Source organism: Fukomys damarensis, unplaced genomic scaffold, assembly GCF_012274545.1.
Source record: "Fukomys damarensis isolate Sample0158 unplaced genomic scaffold, DMR_v1.0_HiC HiC_scaffold_4, whole genome shotgun sequence".
In the NCBI taxonomy this organism is placed as follows: domain Eukaryota; kingdom Metazoa; phylum Chordata; class Mammalia; order Rodentia; family Bathyergidae; genus Fukomys; species Fukomys damarensis.
In genome coordinates this window covers 52,342,954-52,356,812 of record NW_022900916.1, presented here as the reverse complement: position 1 = coordinate 52,356,812, position 13,859 = coordinate 52,342,954, and positions in this window count along the sequence as shown.

The following is a 13,859-nucleotide window of genomic DNA, read 5'->3' as shown; positions in this document are numbered from 1 at the left end:
ACCAAACATTTACAAATTTATGTGGCTACAGAACCCTGTACTCACAGATTGTGAAGCTATCAGTAAGCCTGTAAGAAGGTGTAGCCGATTCTTATTTTGGAGGTGCAAACATTTCCAAACTCCAAACTGAAAGAGCTCGGAGAGAGCTGGGTTAGGGACTAAATCTTTAATTGCATCTGATAGGTGAATGTGAATTTTCTCTGATCTGCAAGCAGCTTCAGCCATTGACTTTCTAGCTGTCTGAGGCGTCTCAGGGAGCTCCTGCAAGGAAAGCATGAGAGGAGTTTTCAACTATCTTGACTTGCAGCTATTACAGAGTATCTCATTATGGAATTTATCCTACTAAATAAGAGATCACAAGAAAATGTTCACAGTTATTTGTTACTCTGATACTTTATTTGACTTACTTTGATGATATATTTTTCATATTTCCTGTAGCATGTGAGAATCCCAAAGAACATTTTTATAGATGCGCACTGTGTGAACTTTATACAAGAAGGGCGATTGATTGTTCAGAGTCAAAATGAGTTGTGGCTTGATAAGTAGTTTTTTTTTTCCTTTTAAAGTTAGTTCTTCTTCAATTTCAACTTCATGTCAGTGATAAACAAGATGACCTACCCTGACAGTTCCCTTATGATAACATTAGTTTCTTAACATTTGACATCTATTCAGTTTTCACTTGGAATCTGCACTTAAAAATAGTGGAAGAAGTTGCTTTGAGAGCAAGTGCTTCAGTTTCTATCATTCTCTTTATCTTTATAATCTTTTTTAAGAGCAGGGCTATATCCTTTGTTTCCTTTGTAGTCTCCTTTGAGTGCTGTGCTTTGAACACAGCAGGTACACTAAAGGCATTGTTAGGCTCACTCCCAAGAAAGTAAGCACCTTCATTAAGTTTATGGGGAGGAGTGTTTGATGGTGACTAGAGTGCAGTGTAGGGGTGGTGGGAGAAGAAACAACTGCTCCCGAGACAGGAAATAGAATTCAAGAGACTTGGATGAGCAAGAAACAAATATAAGGACACTCACTAGTACACTTAAAGAACAACAACAAAATTACATCCGGGAATGAGAAGCTAGACTCAAGAATTTCAGAAAAGAAACAGTGAAAATCATATGACTACAAAAGCTCCCATGAATCAGCAGCACGGTACTTTTCTTTTTCACAAAACTTCAGTATTTCCCCCAGAATACGTTTTAAAAAAGAAAAGATTCCACACAACATTGCTTGTGATTATTTCATATTAAATGACATAATTAAATGAGATGACTTAAAAGTATTTTGTGAGCTAAAGAAATAAAATTCAATTGATATTTTAATATTGTGACTCCTGAAGTTTCTTGAAAATACTGTATCCATTAAGTTTCTCTGAATTATGACAGCATCCAAAAGCATAGACCTCAAATTCCCAAGTTATTGGTTATAATGACAATGAAGTACCCTTTGTGTTTCTGTGATAAAGTGACAACCACTATCCTTTAAAGTCATAGCACTCTTGTCCTTATAATACCTCTGGTAGTGATAAGGGCTGTGTTCCCATCCTGTCAACTTGTATGCACCCCTGTTTCTGAATATTCATTGGTTTTAGTTATACACGCTGTAGGCTTTCAAAGAACTGTAACAATTTAAAAAAACCTGCACGCGTACTTTGGGAAATTCATATTAGTTATTAAAGATAAAATGAAATAAAAAATTCTTTCCCATTAGTTCATTAAAATTATTGTCTAACCAACCAACCAACAAGCAAACAAACCGCAAAACAAACTATTGTCTAACAAAAATAAGAACTTTAAGAAAAATATTCAGCTGGGAAAGACTAAAGCAAAGAGTTCTTCAATAGCTTCATAGTAGTATGTAAAAAGACTTGGTATGTCTCAAAAATCATTTCATTAATGGGGTTGTACATGTCAAAATCTGGAAGACAGAAATTCCATTTTATTGTTATTATTATTTTTTTTTTTGAGACAGGGTCTCACTATGTAGTTGAGACTGACCTGGAACTCACTATGTAGCCCAGGCTGGTCTCAAACTCATAGTGATCCTTCTGCCTCAGCCTCCCAAGTGCTGGGATTACAGGCACGCACCACCACGCCCGGCAGAAATTCCATTTTATATCAAAGATATAAGGATATAAGGAAATCAAAGGTGTAAGGAAATAGATATTTGGAACAATATAACTGATACATAGATTAGAAATATTTCAACTTCATAAAAAATACATATTTTCAAATGGCAACCTTATAAAAATTGGGCACGTTGTCTAGAGGAAGCCAAGCATCCTGGAAAGAGAACATCATCAAGAGAAATTGGAGTTCTGAGTGCACAGCTCCCCCTGAGTTCTTAGTTGTCAGCTGCCCCAAATTGCCAAGCACCAGAGTGAGCCATTTTGAACACCTAGTTAAGCTGCCCACTTCTGGGTAGGCCCTCCTAGCACCAAGGAAGAATTTGTGATGAAAGTGAAAGGAAGGGGAAAAGTCGGATTGGGAAGAGGAAGGATCTAAACTAATATGAGTCCTGTGTCAACCAAGTATGTTGCTCTACAGTGGGATTTACTTGTTAAATATGTTCAGAGTCGGGCTGGGGATTTCGCTAAGTGGTGTTGCCGCCTGCCTCGCAAGCACAAGGTCCCAATTCGATTCCTGGTAGAATACAAAGGATTGACCATTTTAACCTGACTCTGAACATACTATGTATTCTACCTTGGAAAGGATATGGTCTTGTATGAAGCAGTTTCTGTAGTTGAAGCACACATCAAAAAAGCCGACACCTTGAATGTCTGCTCACCATACACCTGACAACTGAGGAGCATAGCCTCTCTTAACAGGTGTTCTTTATACTACCTGGGGTAGAGGTGAGTTGTCCTGGAGTGGTTTTGTTGTACAGCAATAGTAACTATGGTACCAAAAATTTCGGAAGAGATTAAGTTATAAAATGAATAAGAAAAAAATTACAAAGCTTCTGATTTAATTCGGGTATTAACTTATTTCATCTCCACATGGGTAAAGATTACTTAGAAATTTATTCATTTGGTGTTTTGATGTAATGGATAAAAGCACAATGAACAATCTTTAAGGGAAAGCTAGTACAAAGTTAAAAATTTTAATCAATAATTGGGGCAACATCTTTATTAAAAAAGGCAAGTATTTTCTGTCTTTTAATATATGATCTACTCGCACAAAGCAATAAGACATTCTTATTACAAAAATAGATATGTCTGAGGGCCAGGGATTTAGCTCAGTCATTCTGCCGCCTGCCTCACAAGCACAAGGACCCGAGTTCGATCCCCGCTACCAAAAAGAAAAAAAAAGAAAGAAAGAAAGAAAGAAAGAAAGATATGTCTGATGTGTCTATTATCTATTATACATAATGAATATTAAAATGGTTCAATTGTATGAATATACAATGAAATGGATTTTATAACTATAATAAATACCACTTTAACTTATCAAATAAATAATAATAAAAGAAAATGCTACTTAATGCTTATGTTGATGTAGATATAAGGGCATTCATATAAACCCTAGTAGGAAGAGAATTTCATAAATTCTAGAAATCATATTTGCAATATGCTTTAAAATTTATAAAATTATATTTTCTTTCATACATACTAATTAGATTTATCATGCTCTGGCTTGAGTAAATGTTCTGAAAATTTGAGCCAATTTTATATATTAGATATTCATTCTAGGCTTGTATTTATGATTACAACCAGCCAAATGGGGGGATAATTTTAACAACTGACAGGATAGATATTATATGGTCATTAAATATGCTATTTATTAAGAAATTTTATTGGTGAGGGAAAATGTTTAATATATATCCCAAAATATATGCAAAATCTAAATATAGTAAAAATTTGACTTTGAAAATTGCCACATATGTTTGAAAATATGGCAGTGTAGCCATAGTTGCTTTGACTCCTAGGAAGACTCTCAAACAGCATTACTAATCTCTACCCACTTTGAACAGGGGAGAAGTTCTCTTCAAGTGGACACGGTAAAGGAAAGCTTTTGTGTCTTCTCTGTCAGGTCAGGTCACGTGCAAGGGTCTGGGGCTGTTGAACACGGAGTCCCTAGGCTCCAATTTGGGTTCCTCCAGGGGCTGAGCTGTTTCACTCAGTCACGGGTTCTTATGGCTGAAAGTCTCTTTGTCCCATGGGACATCTGTTCTCTCCACAGTTTGCCTTCAGGTCTGCATCCTCTCTGTTTCCTCCTACTTCTTTTTTCTCATTTTAGTTTTCTCTCCCAAATTTGGTACAACAAGGTTAAAGTGATTTTCACATTCTTATTTCTGCCCTAGTGTGGTCTTTGGTTGCTGTGGAGTGGTGACAAGGTAGAAGATATGGAAAGCACGCATATCTAAGAATGCAGTTAAAACGCTTTGGCTTTGGCTTGATGTACCCACATTATCATAGCAAGCTTTATATTAGTTAAAGAAGACTAGATAAACTGAAATTATCTTCTGTTTGATGTTTTATGTTTCTGAGAACTTTTGGGAAATATTTTAGTTATAATACAATTTATGTTAAAAAAATCAACCAATCTTTAGGAATATATTGAAATCACACTGAGTATTTGTCATTTGAAGTCTAAAGAAAGGCTCAATTATCTCATGATCTGTTTTGTTCTAATCTGTTTGATGGAAGGCAGTAGGAAGTGTCATGTTTCTTACACAACTGAAAATTAGAAGACCTCAATAAGTCTTCTTTTATTCAAAAATTTCTCTAAGATTTTCTTTGGGAAGAAAAGAAAGAGTCATGCATGTATGGAGTTTCAAGGCATTATTTTTAAAAAATCTTTTAAATTGTGCTATTCTTTTAAAATCTCTTCTGAAAAGCAAATTTCTTTTGTAATAATCTACTCAAAATATATCTTTGAATAAAATGCCAGATTTCTAAAATGATTTTAATTAATGTATTATTATTTGTACATATTTGCAGTAGACAATGTTTACATTACTTGGGGAGGGTTGGTGCATGTACAGAAAATATTTTAATTTCTTTTTTCATCTCTTTTTCCTTTCTTCTTCCTATCTATTGATTTCCTTCCCATCTGAGGAATAACTATCTCCTTATTTTATTTCCCTTTTAGTTGGCTTTTTATTTATATTTTGGAATTCTCATAAAAGAGAAACCATGTGATATTTAAGCTTGTATGTCTGATTTGTTTCACTTAACATTAGTCTCAGGCTGCATCCATTTTCCTACAAATGACTCAAATTTACCTTATGGCAGAGTTGTCCTCCATTCTATGTAAATACTATAGTTTCTTTACCCATTCATTGGTTAATAGACATCTTTAATTGTATTACTTTATCTTTGGAATCTAATGAACTATTTATAAAAAAGCATCACCTATAAAATTACTTTAATAGAAACTGTTTTCTGATGCATCAAATTGAGTTATGGTCCAAATAATTATCAAATATTCAAAATGATTACTTTTTGTGATTCTTTTGGTTCAAATAATTATCAAATATTCAAAGTGATTACTTTTTGTGATTCTTTCAAGAAAACCTTTGGTAATCTTACATATTTTCCTTATCCAAAGCCACTGTAGCATCACTGAAATAAATGATCCATCTTATCTTTCAGTTATTTTCTGTTTTTTTCTCATTGAGTTTATTGGTACTTTTTTAGGTATACAGTACAGTTACATTCATCATCTTGGTTCTCATTTTTCCCCCATACCCCTGCCCTCCCTTCACCCCCTTCACTCTTTCAGTTATTTTCATGGATGTCATATTTTGTAGGATTCAGTGTTCTTACTGTATGTCTATTGGAGCAGAAATGGAAAATATCATTAAACAGAGCTGAAAAGGTTTACTTTCACTGATGCTTCTCTGAGAATAAGGGTCATTTCTCCTATTTGAAGTAGTTCATGATATTACTACTATAGCTCTAGTAAGTCAAAGAGCATTACAGACACTTTCCAGATAAAGCATGCACCATAGTAAGAGGAGGCACAGGACCCATTAGTGATATGACACAGCCTTTCAATTTCAGTGTCACTAGAGAGTGGGGCCTAATGGTACACTCTACATTTCTTGTCAGGAATTATGCTACTGCCTAGACTAGATGTTTTATGAAATATATTTTCCTTGCAGAGGTGCCATTTTCCAGGTGATGTGATTGTTTTAAATTATCAAGTTTTAACTATAAAGAAATATGAGTAGCAACATTCCCATTGTTAAATCATAATCAATTATAGCATGGTCCATTATTTCCAATGTTGCTGTTTATCCTAGAGTAATCACAAGGCCATTGAGACTCTGCTAATTACATTCAGAATGCAGAGAGACATATATCCGTCAGTTAACCTTCAATTAAAAAAGATATGGAAGGACCAGGGATTTAGCTCAGTGGTTCCACTGCCTGCCTTGCAAGGCGCAAGGACCTGAATTCGATCCCCTGTACAAAACAAAAAACAAAACAAAAAAAAGATATGAAACACATACCGAATATGGAATATACGTAAAAGTTCATGTCAATAACATTAACTCATTCTGACCTTTTGGCAAATCTGTGAGATAAAAGAAGGCTGGAAACGCTACACTGCCAGATCTGAACATATAATCCAAGCTATAATAAACCAGATGCTACTGGCATAAAAAGACACATAGAAGACACAATAAAGTCCAATAGAGTACAATAAAGATTTCAGAAATAGTTGGGAATGATGACACATGGGTGTAATCCAAGCATTCTGGGAGGCTGAGGCAGGAGAATCACAAATATGAACCTAGCCTGAGACTTAGAAGCTAGGTGAGACCTTCTCTCAAAATACAAAAAAGGAGCAGGGATGTAGCTCAGTGCAAAAGCCCTGGGTTCAATCCACAGTTCAACAAATAAACACACACACAAACAAAGTAAAAAAAAACCAGAAAGCCCAGAAATAAACTCACAAATTTATGAAGAACACACAATGGAAAAAAGGCTATGTCTTCAATAAATTATGATAGAAAAACTGAATATCTGTAAACAGAAAAGCCAACTTAGATTATTGTCTCACACAATAATAAAAAATCAACTAAAAATCAACTAAAATGATTAAAAACTTAAATATTAAGTAGAAACTGTAAAAGTTCTAGAAAAAAATATTTTGATATTTTTGTCATGATTTTTTTACTGTGCCCACAAAAGCAGAGCCAATAAAAACAAAAGCAGACAAAATCTTGCATCAAACCAAAAAATTTCAGCATAAAAAAGATAGAGCAAAAAGATAATTTATAGAATGAAAGAAAAAAATTGCAAGACATATCTCTGATACAAAGTATGTAAGGAACTCAAACAGCTCAGTAGCAAGAATATAAATAACTCAATTAAGAAATGGACAAATGATCCAAAGAGACATATAGTGGACAATAGGCATATGAAAACCTCAGCATACCTAGTATCGGGGAAATCTAGTGTGTTACTCTGCTTTCTTTAACATAATGATACTGGAAGTTTTTATAAAGTTAAGACATTCATTCCCTCACAGTTCTGGAGGTTCAAAGGCATACTGCTGTCCTCTGCATGGTTCTGGTGAGGACTGCTTGGTGGGTGGAATCACAGTGGATAGAGAGCACACTCTTCTGAGAGCAACCTTTTTGCTAGAATTAACTCGGGAGTGCCACGAGAAATATATTGTTTCCTACAAGGGCAGTGTCCTTGATAACTTAAGGGCCTTAAAAACCCACTATCTCACTGTCACCACGTGGGGGATCAAGCTTCCCACATGTAAGCCATGAATTATTGAAGGACAAAGGACATCCAAACAGTAACAAGTGAACCCACGGTGAGATACTCATTCACAGCTGTTAGAGCCGCTGTTAGCAAAACAGTTAAAGATAGTTACGTGTTGGTGAAATGTGAAAGGGAATCACTGTATGCTGTTGGTAGGAACATAAATTGATATAGTTTTGTGGGAAACAACGTGAAGATTTTTTAAACACCTAAAAATAGAACTGCTATATGTTCGAACAATTCCACCTCCAGATATACATCCCAAAGCAAATTAAATCAGTATGCTAATGGGATGTTTGTAGTTCCACATTATTTACAATAGCCATATTTGGGATCAACCTAAATGTCCATCAGGAGATGAACGAATACAGAAAATGTTGTATATATACCCAGCAGAACACTATTTGGGCTTAGAAAAAGATACCTTGTCATTTGCTACAATGTGTATGAGCCTAGGGAATGTCATACAGTATTAAGTGCAATGAACCAGACACAAAAAGATAAATACTACACAATCCCACTTCTTTCTGGAATTTAAAAAGTCAAACTCATAGAATCAGAGTAGAATGATAATTACCGGAGTCAGGCAGAGATTTTGATTGAAGGGCATGAATTTTCAGTTAGGATGAATAAAATACGGAGATTTATTGTACAAATAGCGACTACAGTAAATATACTATAAACTTGAACATGGATAAGAAAGCAGATCTTAAATGTTCTCAACACATGAAAAATATTAGGTGGATTGATGCCCGTGTTGATTAGTTTCATTTAATCATATATAAATATCACATTATATATCACAAATATACACTATTTTTATTTGTCAATTATAACTTATAAAAGTGAAAACAAGTAAGTATAGCCTAGGACATAGAACCTACAGATGTGTCCTCTGCCTGGGCTGATAAATTTCCCTGCAGAGAGTGAGGAGAATGTATATTCTGTTTCTAAAATAAACAGTTTCATCCATTATGAGAAAAATCCTCTTTATAATAAGGATTAAATACTATAAATGACACAGGTGTAGATACTCGAACAGTTTACAAATCACAAAACTAGATCAATTGTTTCATTTAATATAATAGTGAATTATTTGACAACACAGGTAGAAGTCAGACAGACAATTTCTAAAATCCTTCTATGAAAATGGCCAGTGTGATGAGAAAGAAATCCTCAAGAGTATATTTGTGGTAGGTTGAATAATTGTTCATTTAGTAATTCCTCAGAGCATTTAAATTATACATTATATGTCAGAAGGGTCTTTGCTGAGGTTACTATCCAGAATACAAAGTATTCCTATAATTCATCAACAGCAAAAAAATAAACACCCAAAACAAAGCAAAACAAAAGAACCCATCAAATATCCAATTAAAAATCAGAAAAGGGCTTAAATATATTTTCCCAAAATTAATATACAAAGGATAATCATATAAGAAGATATACTACATTATTAATGATCAAATGAAAGCAAATCAAAACCAGAATGAGACATCATCTCATATTCACTAGGATAGCCAATGGGTATGAGCATATTAGAATATCAAAAGAGGAAAAAAAACCAAAATAAATGCTGGTGAGCACGTAGAGAAATTAGAACTCTTTTGAACTCTTGGTGAGACTGCAAAGTATTGCAAATGTTATTGAAAGCAATATAAAATTTCTTCAAAATATTAAAAATAGAAGATGGTACAAGAAATCGCACTTCTGATTTTATAACCAGAAAATTGAAAGCTGGATATGGAAGGTATATTTGCATATATATGGTTGTCACGGAATTATTCTCAACAGCAAGGAAAGAATCAACATACACAGTTTACTGTACTAATAAATGTCTGGAAGCTTATGGACACCACTTTGAGCATCTCTTGTAATTGTAGAGGACAAAGGTAACTTGTGTTTATCTCCTGATGTCTCAATAAATTCAGTGTTAAAATATTTATGCAAGTTTTTCTTTTCCTTAGGTATACTGTTTTTGGTGGATTCTGTATATTCAACTTTAAAAAAAAAATCACATCACACACTACAGCCTGGATGAGACTTGAAGACATTGTGTTAAGCGTAATAAGCACATGACAAAAGGACGAATAGTATACAATTCGGATTCCACTTACATATTTTATGTAAAGTGGTCAAATTCTTAGAAGCAGTAAATAGGATGGTCACCAGGGACTGCCAGAAGTTTGGGAGAAAGGAACTGTTTAATAGGTACAGATTTGCAAGATGAAGAAGCTCTGAAAATCTATTCAAAATAATGTGAAAATACCTAATACTTTTAACTGTGCATCTTATTTTTTAATTAACTTTATTGGTACATTTCAGGTATACATTATGACTGAATTCCTCATTGGGAATTTGTACCTGTGCATGATATATTCTTGATCTTTATCATTCCCCTTCCCTCCCTTCTATCTCTTAGCTGTGCATTTAAAATGGTTAAGATAGCAAATTTCTGTTACATGATTTTCTCAATAATTTTTAAGAAGAGGCTTTGCAGCTGTGATAAGGATCTCGCCATAGGAAGAGCATCCTGGACTATCCAAGTAGGCCTGCCTTAATCCCAGTGATCTTTAAAATGGATAGGCAGGAACCTGTAGAAGGTGTGACAACAAAAGCAAAGGGAGAGGAGCAATGTGGGCACAGCTAAGCGATACAAGTAGGTTCTAGAATTTGGAAGAGCCAGACAGGAATTGTTTTCTGGGGCTTCCAGAGCAAACAGTCCTGTGGGCAACTTGGCATAAGCCCTGTAAGTCTCCTTTTGAACTTCTCACTTCCAGAAGTACGGCTTTCAGAATAAGAGAATATCTTTGTCTTGATTTAAGCCAATAAATTCATGATAATTTGTCAGCAATGGCAAACTAATACACCATGCAAAAGCTTTGTGCGAAGGTATCTCTTGGGCCTTTGTAATGAGTTTTTGGTGGCTCTAGTTTAGAAAAGGTAGATAAAGTATCCTTTGAAGTATCATGGGAAAAAGCCAATTTAAAGCAAGGTAAAAATGACTTTGTTGTTTGCGGGAGTAAATTTTGCATTAGACAATGTGGATTACTCCTTACATTCCCCACCACTACAATAATCTTATTACCTACCATTCTCTGTAACATCTATCAGAATTTCCAACTATCATAACAAACATCTAAAACCACCATGCTTTTATTGAAAGAAATAAAATTTCATCCTTTTCCAAAAACATAAGCACCTAGATCACTTGTGATATGACGTGGTAGTGCTAACTTAAATTTAGAACTATTATATATAACTATATTTTTACTGATAAAGTCTGAAAGTTATGCCAACTATACACTGCTTTATTTTAATTGATAAATATACCCAGAGTTGAGAAATACATTAATTTAGTTTGTCACTAGTGTAACCAGGTTCACTTTCAACAGGAACAAATCACTTTTTCTATTTACATTTAAGTCTTTCTCAATCTGAGAAGCATTGCAGATCAGGATATAATTAGATTTGCTGTGCTCTATTAGCTTTGAATCATATATAAAATTATTAGGAAATAGACTGTACAGATCTGTTGGATTGTTGCCTCAATAACATTTGTGTTGTGATTAATTTTTTTGAAAATGTGAATGCCTTATTTTATGGAGCCAATTAATATTCATAGTCTGAGTAATAAAAGTGAAGTATACACAAAAGGGCAAAAGGTTAAATCAACATGTTGCATGTAATGTTTGCAACATAAAGATTACTTTGCAATTACTAATGAATATTGTTACTCAACAGGACAGAACTACTCTATTCTTACTTTCATATTACAACTTACCAATTGAATTTTTTTCTACTTCCTAAGAAGACCAACCTTCAGATACAGAAATGTGATATGGAGTAGATGATACAAACCATTTGTTAAAATCTTTGTGACAAAAAGATGAAATATAGTGAGTTTTATGTCCTTGAAAATGTGATTCAAGTTTTTTCATATTTTCCTTTCTTCTGTTATTTAATAATCCTCTTATTGTTTAGATTTGCACATTAACATCATTTCCCCCTTATATAAAGTCTATATGCTTCCAGTTAAGACCTAAAACACAAAATATAATAAAGTTCCATTTTTGAGGCAGCTTTCACCAGTGTAGTCTTTTAAAGTATAAATTTCGTGAAAACACTGTGTTACATTTACTAAAGCTCCTTGTGTAAATTTTCAGTTTCATATCCTAAAAGTAATTGCCATTTCTATTTTTACTGCTCTCATCTAATAAGACACCTATCATTCTCATCAGAAAATGTAGTTTTATTTTCTAATAATAACAAAATCTACAATCTTGAAGGAAGGTGTGAGTGATGTGATCTTACCAGCTCACTTCTTCCTATAATGCAACTTTAAAATATGATTTTTTTATCTATGTATTCTGGGTATAAAATTGATATGCTGCTTGTTTCTCTTAGGGGCTTAGGGTTCAAGACTTAATCCTGAGTATATATATTCCAAAATTCTCCTCTATCAGAGGTAGTTATAGCTCTTTTATTGCATTCAACAATTCTGGTAACAAACGTGAGGTTACTGTGTAATCTATAAAAATTATTGTCTTACTAATGGATAAAAAAACATCAGCATCCATTTAGCAATCTAGAATCATCCCGATAGTTTAGGGCTTAAATTTACTGGAGAAAATCTTCACTCAAATTTGGGTTGGTATTGTAAAAATAAGAGAGTTGTTCAGTATTTGCTATTAGTGGGTCTTACCACAGTCAGGCCTGCAGATGAGCAGGTGATAACAGCTTATTAGAATATATCGTGCTGTGGATTTATATTACAGCAATTAATCCAGTCTCTGGGAGGAATGCAAACTGAGGCCTTAACATTGTCCCTCACACAAAATCATTCCTCATTTAGCTCATTTGGGAAGCCTTGTCACTGACTGAAAATAGAGGATCACAGATGAAAGTTGCCATGTCCTGTTGAGAATGGGCAATTATCTTTCATTTAGTTTCCAACTTTCCTTGTAAATATGCCAAAGGATAAAGCGTAGCATGAGTGTAAGGCTGTTAGAATTAATTTTTTTCTCACCACACGAGTCAAGCATATCCTAAAGTTTCACTTCCTAGGGGTGATTGAGTACCTATCTTTTCATGATTATGCCTCCATGAAGATAAGTAAGCATATAAAAAGAGAATACAATGGTCAAGTCACTAGATTCATGATTTATCTCTGTGACCAGACCAGATTACTTGTTTTCCATATGAAATACTGAGTCTTAATGATTTTCCTTAGAGTGCTGGGTTCCAGATATGACAAGATAGACATTCATTCTACTTCTTCAAATTTTCTCCTTCAAAGTCCCTCTGCTTATCGCTGGTTGTCCCACACAGAAACATTGCAGTCACGCTGGTAATATATTCACCCACCTCCAGACTGCTGAGAAAGTACATGGGATTTCGAGCAGAATCTAAGCCATGGCTCTGCTAGTGTCTAACCAATTTTATATATCCTTAAGATTATTTTTGTTTTAAAATTTTTTATTGTGGTAGTAAAAACTTAGCATTTTTTAAATCACCCTAAACATTTTTGTGTATAATTCAGAAGAATTAAGTACAATGATGGACTTAACTGAACTGTCTTAAGTACTAAACAGGATCTCATTGATTTTTTTTCCATCTTACAAAATTAAAACTATATTCATTAAATATTGTCTTTTCTTCACTTGTCCTATCTCTCTCTGATAATCAACCTTCTACTTTGTTTCTATGAGCTTAACTAATTTTGGTAATTCATAACAATGGAATCATATAGTATTTGTCCTTTATATTTTGGACTGGCTTATTTTTCTTAGCGTAATACACTATCCTCAAGATTCATCCATGCTATTTGTATGTGACAAGAGTTCTGTTCTTAAAGACCAAGAGCTATTTTATTATGTTCATACTAAATTTTATTTATACTTTCATCTGTTGAATTTCTGATTTACTGGTCACAAAACAGGAAATAAATCATTTTTAACTTAAATTTTTAATCTACTGCAAACTAAGAAGCACTACAGATTATTACTATTACATTAGAAAGTTAGGTTTTAGTGGAAATATTAACCAAAGGGTTGTAAAATATGGGTCCAAATTTTAGCTCTGCTATTAATTTTCTGACTGCATATGAATGGTCTACTTGCTCTGGAACCCCAATATA